A 10,952-nucleotide genomic window follows, 5' to 3' on the forward strand; every position below is an offset into this window, starting at 1 on the left:
GGGAAAACGTGGCGCCTCCGGGCCTTAGGCACCACACACATCATACTTCAGAAGATTTGCTCCTGTCTCCGACACACATCATAATATCAGAATGTACATATGCATACAGGCGGTTCAGCGAACCAAACACATCATACTTCGGAATTCATATACGGCGCCCGGCCCTCAGGCGAGGAGCTCGGGAACCGTGCGCACGATATAAACTGGCCCGGGACTCGGTGAGGAAGCAGACTCTATGCACGAGCAGAAAATGAGAAACTAAATGCACATAATCAAGACTCAAGGGATTAACCTAACGTACTATCCGAATATCCGTAACAGATTAATTATACCAGAATACTTATATCAGAAGGATTATGTCAGAATACTTATCTCAACGTATTTATGTCAGAATACTTACTTCAGAATACTTATTTGTATCAGAACTTTTCATACCAGAACGCTTATGCCATATACTTACATCAGAATATTTATGTCAGAATTCTCAGACCAGAATACTTATGTCAAAATACGGATGTCAGAACACCTAAGTCAGAATCCGCCTATCAGGATTATTAGATACTTAAACTAGGGAGAACATACAAATCATAAACAGACTCGGAATCACAGAATGGAATAGCCCCAATATATCAATATCACACCTTACTTGGCTCTAAGACATGCCAAAAGAAAGAAAGGGTAAGCCTTACATACCTGTGCCGCGCCTTACCAGCTACGCTTATGCATCCAACTTGTTTGTCTACATGCAAGAGAATTCATCCATTCATTAGTTCATTATCATATACTTGCCTTAACCTTTCAAACACATTTACTTATATTCTGCCGGAATTTCGGCAGCACCTCCCCTGTAAATATACCAACCCCGAGAATATGGCTCGGCCCCAAATCAACAACAACAAACCCGAGAATTCAACTCGGCCAAACCAACAACAATACTATCAATATCCAATTCAATTCAATTCAATTCAATTCACATAATGTTCCAACAACTTAATCTACATACCACTTCGTCCGAACCTTCGACTTCAATCACAACCATACATTTCATTGTTATTCATATACGTTAACTTCAACAACACCCTTCGTTTTACACCACATAATCCATAACAACAACAACTAAAATGTCAAATAACATCAATTTACCATAACTTACCAAATCCTATACCATTCGGCCACAACAACAATACATAGATTTTCATGAATTTCCATTCTTTTCTATACATTACAACAACAACCAATACACCGCATGAATTTAATTCATTCTTCCTTACACAACACCTCATACATACGGCCAACACCATGCATATGCAACTACAACTTCAACATGCATGATTTCATACTTTTCATTCATTTTTACACATTACAACAACAAACATACTACATTAATTTAATCTTTCCTCACAACACCACACATGCCATGCACGGCCACCACTCCATACATACATATTTCATGAATTTTATTTATTTCTACACACAACAACACAAATGAACCCTTCACAACATATAAAAGGGATTAAATCTTACCTTTCCTCTTCAACTTCTTCTCTTGGCTAGAATGCGGAAACGACGAAACGGATGGCCTATCTCCCGAAACAATTATACCACGTTGTAGAGGACCCTTGAATTAGTGGAGATACCACAAGAAAACAATTTTTGGAACAAGATTTCCCATGGTCAAATTTCCATGGGGTTGGCCGAAACCCTCAAGCTTCACTCTCTTCATCTTTTTTTTTTTTTTTCTTCTTTTGTCTTGGATTAGAAGATAAGCCCTTATATATATATATATATATATATATATATATATATATATATATATATATATATATATATATATATATATATATATATATACTCAAGCATGTGAGGGGCACATGCCCCTCTCTAGAAAATTCTTGCTTTTTCTTGAAATTAAAAGAAGACTAATGTCTTCTTAAGAAGCTTTGGCCCCTACCTTTTTAAAATTTACAAATAGACCCCATTACTTAAAATAAAGGCATATAGTGCACGGCCAACATGGCCCCTTCATGAATTTTTCTTGAACTTTGTAAAATTACCATTTTGCCCCTAAGCGTCCACATTATTTCCATTGACCACTTTGCGAATTCCCCTTTGCTCTCCTTAACCTTTCTCAATATTTCCATGCAATAATAGTCATAGATAATATTTGTAACAACTCATACATTAAAATAATTTTCGAAAATGGTCTCGCCCTTGACTTTCCACGACGACTTCGGAATTTCCAAACGTACAAGATACGGGCTGTAACATCCTCCCCCCCTTTAGAACATTCGTCCTCGAATGTTCAACTGACCTTATAGGGTCTTGTAACACTTCGGGAGGGGGTTGCTTTATAGTTGCCCTTTTCTCCATGCCCATTCCATATCTTTTTATCCTACTTTCCTCATTATCAAACCCCTGAATCCTTACACGAGTCCTCATTCCATGTTATGGGTCTCTTTTTCTAGTACTTGAAAATATTTCGACTTCTTGTTGTCTTAAGATGATATGGTCTCCCCCCCTTTAAGGGGTTCCTCATACGCCAACAGTCCTCTCATGAAGTCTTCATTTATACATTATCCCTTACCTTCCTCCAACTTTATGCCTGCATATCGAAAACTTCTTATCGTACATTCTTCCTTTGCTTTCTGTCTACGTCGTCATTTTGTCCACATTTCCTATACTTTTCCATCCACAACTCGTCCTTTTACTTGCTTGGTCCACCTACCCGTGATTCTTCCTTAATTGCGCTTTTGTGCTGTAACTGTACATCCATATTTCTTCAGCGTTCCGCTATTCTTGCCCTCGGCACAGAATCCTTACTCTCTTTATCCTTACTTATACATCATCATAGCTACATACTTGTTCTTCTATGAATCTCTCATCTTATCATTATTACAGACCTAAGCATTCCTCTTTCGTATCCCCCTATCCTTATTCACTATTCCTTTATCCTCACTTATCCACATTGGTCCTCGAACCTCCTTCCGATATTCCGATCTCTCTGTTTCCTATCTACTCACTCTGTTCCTTCTTCAACATCATTATACTAGAACTTCCAATCTCAACTTATGATAAAATAATAACATCTTACTTTGCCACACTTGTATCATTTACTCTTGCCGTCCCTCGAACTTCAGTACGCTTACGCGATCAATGCCTTTCTTTACCATAGCTCCGGTTGCTAGGGCACACACGCCATCGATGCCATCACATATGGAATATCCCACACATTCACATATACCTATATATATTTTTTTTTTACTATTAACTAGCCCACAAAATGTCTTCAAACGTTATTCAAGCCCATCCTGATTCCCGAGCTGTGACACATTCTTTGTCTCTTCACCGAGCTAATCTGCCTCGTTCTACGCGTCTTCTTATGGTCTCCAGCCATCCCATATACTGTAGTTTCACTTAGGCTATTCTAGTTTTTCATTTTTCTTTTACGTCAGAATAGGTAGAATTTCTTGTAAACTTCCCAGGGGGTCACCCATCCTAGGATTGCTCCCACCTGAGCACGCTTAGCCTTGAAACCTTAGTGGAATCCGATGCCTTAATGCTGATATTTTCGCGTCCGCTTCCTCGCATGACCTTTACCACATGATTCGGGACTAGTCGAGGTCTTACAGATCCCGGGACACCCTCGTGACACGTCTTTTCTTCCACAATTACCATTTTACCCTTTTCGGCCCTCAGTGCTCACCTTTCACTTTCGTGTGTAACTACTTTTCATCCTAGATTCCCAGACCCCTGATGATAACAGATACACCTTCGTTGCCATTACTTCATAAATGTCCGGATATCAGTCCGTTCGAATTTCCTACTCACCGATTTTACATAATAGTTGGCAGCAGAATTAATTGTCAACTTTCTGAGTTCCCCATAAGACCTTGTCTCTCTTATATCATCCCCCTATACACAGCAAATATCAATAACGTCTTACAGAACATACAGTTATATCAAATTCTGGCCATCCGGAACTGCCAATTCCAGGTAACAGGTCAAATACGTCAATACTTACCCCTGTGACTTTCCGTGTCGCCACTTACCTCTTCCGTCATATGTAAGGCTTACATAAGAAATTTCATTTCCTATGGCTTGGCTCTATCGCATGATCTAGGACAGAAGGAAGGTCAACAATCCCTAAATGCCCTGTAGCCTCCTGTTTATAAATGTGGCCGGCTTCACACCATAAACAGGACTCTACTGGACACGACTTTGCAGACAACCCACGGACAGACCTCGCTCTGTTACCACTTTGTCACACCCTAACCTTATTAGGGTGTGATGGGCACCCGACCCCCACCTACGGAGCCGAGCGAACCCGCAGACTCTGATCACACGAAACGTACAATAGGACTTATAACAGAAACGGAGAACAGACATCGTCTTAAGCGGCCACGTGTATCAAACACATCAAACATATCATATCAAATGCCGTAAGCAGGCGGAATGTACATCGCCTGAACATACATACATATACGAACATATAGGCCGTTTAGGCCATAATAGCAAACAGGGCCGCCTAGGACACCGATCTCAGACCAGACCAAACAGAACCTGTAGACATATAAAACTGCTTACGAACTGACTCTCTGTACCCACAACTCTGTCTGCAAAGTCTCTAACACAGATCAGAAATCACATCTTATACACGCTCTGACTCGGCGACACTCCGGAGGAGGGTGGAGCTCGCCAATCCCGCTGACACATCTCCTAGCAAAGTCTTCTGCTCATCTGGGTGTACCTGCGTGGCATGAAACGCAGCCCCCCGAAGAAAGGGGGTCAGTACGGAATATGTACTGAGTATGTAAGGCAAGAAGTACAGTAAACAGAATCATAATCAGAATCAAAAGTACAGAAGTATAACAGACGGAATCAGAATCAGACTCAAAAGTACCGAAGTATAACAGACGGGATCATAATCAGACTCAGATATACAGATCGTATGTACGATATACAAAATAGTAGAAATAGCTTACTGGAACACAGACCATGCATGCCAAGAACGGTATCCGGTCCTTTACAGGACCCGGGGAAAACGTGGCGCCTCCCGGCCGTAGGCACCACACACATCATACTTCAGAAGATTTGCTCCTGTCTCCGACACACATCATAATATCAGAATGTACATATGCATACAGGCGGTTCAGCGAACCAAACACATCATACTTCGGAATTCATATACGGCGCCCGGCCCTCAGGCGAGGAGCTCGGGAACCGTGCGCACGATATAAACCGGCCCGGGACTCGGTGAGGAAGCAGACTCTATGCACGAGCAGAAAATGAGAAACTAAATGCACATAATCAAGACTCAAGGGATTAACCTAACGTACTATCCGAATATCCGTAACAAATTACTTATACCAGAATACTTATATCAGAAGGATTATGTCAGAATACTTATCTCAGTGTATTTATGTCAGAATACTTACTTCAGAATACTTATTTGTATCAGAACTTTTCATACCAGAACGCTTATGCCATATACTTACATCAGAATATTTATGTCAGAATTCTCAGACCAGAATACTTATGTCAAAATACGGATGTCAGAACACCTAAGTCAGAATCCGCCTATCAGGATTATTAGATACTTAAACTAGGGAGGACATACAAATCATAAACAGACTCGGAATCACAGAATGGAATAGCCCCAATATATCAATATCACACCTTACTTGGCTCTAAGACATGCCAAAAGAAAGAAAGGGTAAGCCTTACATACCTGTGCCGCGCCTTACCAGCTACGCTTATGCATCCAACTTGTTTGTCTACATGCAAGAGAATTCATCCATTCATTAGTTCATTATCATATACTTGCCTTAACCTTTCAAACACATTTACTTATATTCTGCCGGAATTTCGGCAGCACCTCCCCTGTAAATATACCAACCCCGAGAATATGGCTCGGCCCCAAATCAACAACAACAAACCCGAGAATTCAACTTGGCCAAACCAACAACAATACTATCAATATCCAATTCAATTCAATTCAATTCAATTCACATAATGTTCCAACAACTTAATCTACATACCACTTCGTCCGAACCTTCGACTTCAATCACAACCATACATTTCATTGTTATTCATATACGTTAACTTCAACAACACCCTTCGTTTTACACCACATAATCCATAACAACAACAACTAAAATGTCAAATAACATCAATTTACCATAACTTACCAAATCCTATACCATTCGGCCATAACAACAATACATAGATTTTCATGAATTTCCATTCTTTTCTATACATTACAACAACAACCAATACACCGCATGAATTTAATTCATTCTTCCTTACACAACACCTCATACATACGGCCAACACCATGCATATGCAACTACAACTTCAACATGCATGATTTCATACTTTTCATTCATTTTTACACATTACAACAACAAACATACTACATTAATTTAATCTTTCCTCACAACACCACACATGCCATGCACGGCCACCACTCCATACATACATATTTCATGAATTTTATTTACTTCTACACACAACAACACAAATGAACCCTTCACAACATATAAAAGGGATTAAATCTTACCTTTCCACTTCAACTTCTTCTCTCGGCTAGAATGCGGAAACGACGAAACGGATGGCCTATCTCCCGAAACAATTACACCATGTTGTAGAGGACTGTTATATCCCGTATTTTTGAACCTCAGATTATCTCTTGGGGTGGAGCCCACACACCGAGATTTTTTTTGGAACATCTGAAAAGTCATATGAATCCAATATGTAAAGTTAAACACAACTAATGAAGTGCCGTTGGGCCAAATCGAAGTGGAAGCCCTCCAAACGAATATTTTTAAGAAAACGTTTTCGGGTGACCTGACTTTGAGGGGAAAAAACGGTATTATCAGTTAGGAATTTGGAAAAATACCAAGAAATAGAAGTTGTAGATAATTGAATTAGCTTTCCATCCATAGATCGTGAGTTCCCAGGTGACGTCGGTACAAGGAGATATGAACATTTTAAGGTCTAAAGGTCAGTGGGCTAGGCCCAACTCGGGACCAACCGAGTTGGCCCAAAAAAAATGAAAAGAAAAATTTAGGCCCAAGGTTGAAGGGAGGCCGGCCAAGCCTTGTCCCAAGCCCACAATATGAAATTGTCATGTGATTAGTCATGTGACAATTATATTAAAAAGGGGTCTTTATCCTTTTGAAGCTTCAAGAAAAATTAGATAAGGAGAAGACAAAAGATGAAGAGCAAGAGAAAGGGGCCATTTCGGCCAAGACCATGGAAATTAGGTGCTTTAAATTTTGTTCCAAAAATTATTTTCTTGTAGTATTTCCACTAATTCAAGGGTCCTCTACAACGTAGTATAATTGTTTCGGAAGATAAGTCATCCGTTTCATTGTTTCCGCACTTTGGCCAAGTGAAGAAGTTGAAGAGAAAGGGTAAGATTTAATTCCTTTTTATGTGTTATGAAGGTTTGGTTTATGTTGTGGGAGGTAGAAAGGGTTAAAATTCATGAAAATATGGAAGTTGCATGAATATATATATGTATGAATGTAGCCGTGTACATGTGTGGTTGTGTAGTCAAAGATGAGTTAATTTTATGTTGTATTCTAGTTGTGGTTATGGTGAAATTCATATTGGAAATAAAAGTTGATTTAATTTGGTTGAAGTTGGAATTATATGTATTGACCGAGTGGTATATTGAAATTGGAATGGGAATGAATTAATTTTGTTTAATATGTTAGTGGTGTTGTGGTGATCCTTGCAATGTAAATGAAGGTAAAATGATATAAGTTTGCATTGTAATGGAATGTAGAAGTTTGTGTCATTTTAGTATGATTTTATGACATTATGGAAATGAAGTTGTTAAGGTGCAAATAATGATGATTTTTGATGTAATAGGAAGATGGAAACATGTTATGAATAAGTATGTTAAAGATTAGAAGTTTTGGATGAATTATGACTTTGGTGGAAAGTTTGTATATTTTGTATATCTTGTGAATATTTTGTGGAAATGATATGAAATGCTTCCAAATTATATTGTGATGATCTAGATTAATGATGAATATGAAAACATTGAGTTTGGTTTGGAAATGGGAAGTCGGAATGGAAGTTATTACATTATGTTGGAAAGAAGACTAGTTGTGTTATATTGTGTTTTATAGTGATTATTGTTGTTGTTGATGTTGTTGTTGGGTTGTTGTTGATTGTTTTGGCCGAGTTAAATTCTCGGGGAGGCTATATGTATAGGGGAGATGCTGCCCAAATTTCTGTAGGCAAATATGAATAAGGATTGAATACTTAAAGACTTGAAATTGAGAATTGGTAAATGTGACCAATTACAGATTTTGGGCGAAACGGGAAGTGAATTTGGAAAGGCGTAAGGAGCGTATAAGGTATGTAAAGCTATCCCGATTCTTCTTTTGGCATGTCCTAGGTATACTAGGATCGGATTTGAGCCCCAGAATATATTCTGTCCATCGGAATCCGCGTTTGAAATTGTCACTTTTTCATTCAATAGAATTGAACCCTTTAGGTATGCTTTGTTGGAAGAATTAGGCAAACTTTCACAAATTATTTAGAAAGTTATGAAATGTCCCTAGTACCTCTATAGGTGACCCCATAAGCTTAAAATACGTAATTTGAGCCCACCACTTCGTTTGTCCGAGGTGGGCCCACTATTTCCGATTTTAACCTTTTGTGTTTATGACTTGTCTTCGAGCGGCTTTAAAAGAAATGTTTTAACTACTCCTCTAGCTATTATCTAAAAGATTGTTTTAAATATTCCGTTAAGTCTTATAAACTGTTTTGGAACTTGGAAACGATCTCAGAAAGATTGTGCCTCCGTAACCCATTATGACATCTGAAATTCACTTACTATGATTCCGTCCGATTTCATTGCTTTGATTTGTCATTCGATATGCCTCATTGAGTCTCTGGAAATATATATGGTATTTTATTGCATTTAGTTTCTCACTACTCCATTCGTGGATGCCTCAATGTTTCCCACACTGAGCCCGGGCCAGGATATGTTGTCAAGCGTCTTCCTCTGCATTGTTCGCCGTGCCTCGATGTGAGGGGGCAGGTATACATGTACATGGGTTGTGGAGTATGCTGTGCCATGTACACACATTATGATATGATATGATCTGATATGGCCATCTGATATGATATGTTATGTTACGGGGTTATTCCCCCTCTTCTGATCCTTATGTGTTGTGGCACCAGCGTCGGGGGGTGGCCACGTTCTGTCTGCCGAGTCCCTTGGCAAGGGCCGGATATGATATGGCATATGTTTCTGTACACACTCTTTATGTTTTGAAAATATGCATTTGATACTCTGGATATCACACTCACTTTTCTGTACGTTCTGTTTCGATTATGATTTTGTTCCGTAATGGGACCAGGTATGACCTACATTTTCTGCAAATACTATTTATGCGTTATGATCAGTATTTTGCTATTCTGGATATTTCGTTCATCTTCTGTATCTTCCGCTTCGATTATGTATTTGTTTACTACGTTCTGTGCTTTACATACTCAGTACATATTTCGTACTGACCCCCTTTCTTCGGGGGGCTGCGTTTTCATGCCGCGCAGGTACTGACGACAGATTCGCTGACCCGCCTGCCTAGGACATCTATTGTGCTATTTTGGAGCGCTCTTTTGTCCAGAGCCTATACCTTGGTACAGTCTGCTGCTGTTGTATATATATATGCTATTCAGGGGTACGACGGGGTCCTGTCCCGTCTTATGATTCTGTTATGTTCTGTAGAGGTCTGTAGACATGCATGTGGGTTCTGTATATGTTTTGGGTTGTTATGATCTGTGATGGCCTTATCGGCTTCCACGTACAAAATCTGTTCATCTGTGATATTTAGTAGCACCAACTAACTTTCATATTGATACCTACTGCTAATATGCTGGTTTGGGGTATTGGGTACGTTTGGGTGTCCAGCACGGACACTAGTCGCGGCCTACGGGGTTGGGTCGTGACAAGGACCCTTGAATTAGTGGAGATACCACAAGAAAACAATTTTTGGAACAAGATTTCCCATGGTCAAATTTCCATGGGGTTGGCCGAAACCCTCAAGCTTCACTCTCTTCATCTTTTTTTTTTTTTTTTTTTGTTTTTCTTCTTTTGTCTTGGATTAGAAGATAAGCCCTTATATATATATATATATATACTCAAGCATGTGAGGGGCACATGCCCCTCTCTAGAAAATTCTTGCTTTTTCTTGAAATTAAAAGAAGACTAATGTCTTCTTAAGAAGTTTTGGCCCCTACCTTTTTAAAATTTATAAATAGCCCCCATTACTTAAAATAAAGGCATATAGTGCACGGCCAACATGGCCCTTTCATGAATGTTTCTTGAACTTTGTAAAATTACCATTTTGCCCCTAAGCTTCCACATTATTTCCATTGACCACTTTCGAATTTCCCTTTGCTCTCCTTAACCGTTCTCAATATTTCCATGCAATAATAGTCATAGATAATATTTGTAACAACTCATACATTAAAATAATTTTCGAAAATGGTCTCGCCCTTGACTTTCCACGACGACTTCGGAATTTCCAAACGTACAAGATACGGGCTGTAACAATAGACGTAACAAAAACGATGATGGTAATGATGTTGATGATACTTATGGACTCTTATGTATACGTGTCTAAGTATGTATGACTATTATGTAACACCGAGCTTATATGGTCGGGTATGACATCTATTGCGCGCACACCACTGCAGTTGGGTACGGATGATACTGAGCCTTGGTAGGGCCAGGTATGTATAATCACCGAGCCTCGTCATAGCCGAGTATGTGAAACCACCGAACCTCTATGGTCGGGTATGCTATAGATACGAATATGAATATGAACACGAATGTATATGTATGTATGTACACGAGCACGCTTTAGAAATGGAAGGTCCCTATGAAAGACAAGTAAGTAAGTAATGATAATGATGGCTTTACTATC

The 10,952-nt window shown here is 39.3% G+C and overlaps 1 long non-coding RNA gene across 1 annotated transcript; it reads left to right on the forward strand.

The window, feature by feature from the left end:
• Positions 1 to 7,117: 7,117 nt before the first annotated feature.
• Positions 7,118 to 10,274, forward strand: LOC132636021 (uncharacterized). Its single transcript, XR_009580922.1, has 3 exons — positions 7,118 to 7,415; positions 8,322 to 8,372; positions 9,577 to 10,274. It is a non-coding gene; the product is annotated as an uncharacterized LOC132636021 (long non-coding RNA).
• The last annotated feature ends 678 nt before the right edge of the window (positions 10,275 to 10,952 follow it).

Source organism: Lycium barbarum, chromosome 4, assembly GCF_019175385.1.
Source record: "Lycium barbarum isolate Lr01 chromosome 4, ASM1917538v2, whole genome shotgun sequence".
Classification (NCBI taxonomy): domain Eukaryota; kingdom Viridiplantae; phylum Streptophyta; class Magnoliopsida; order Solanales; family Solanaceae; genus Lycium; species Lycium barbarum.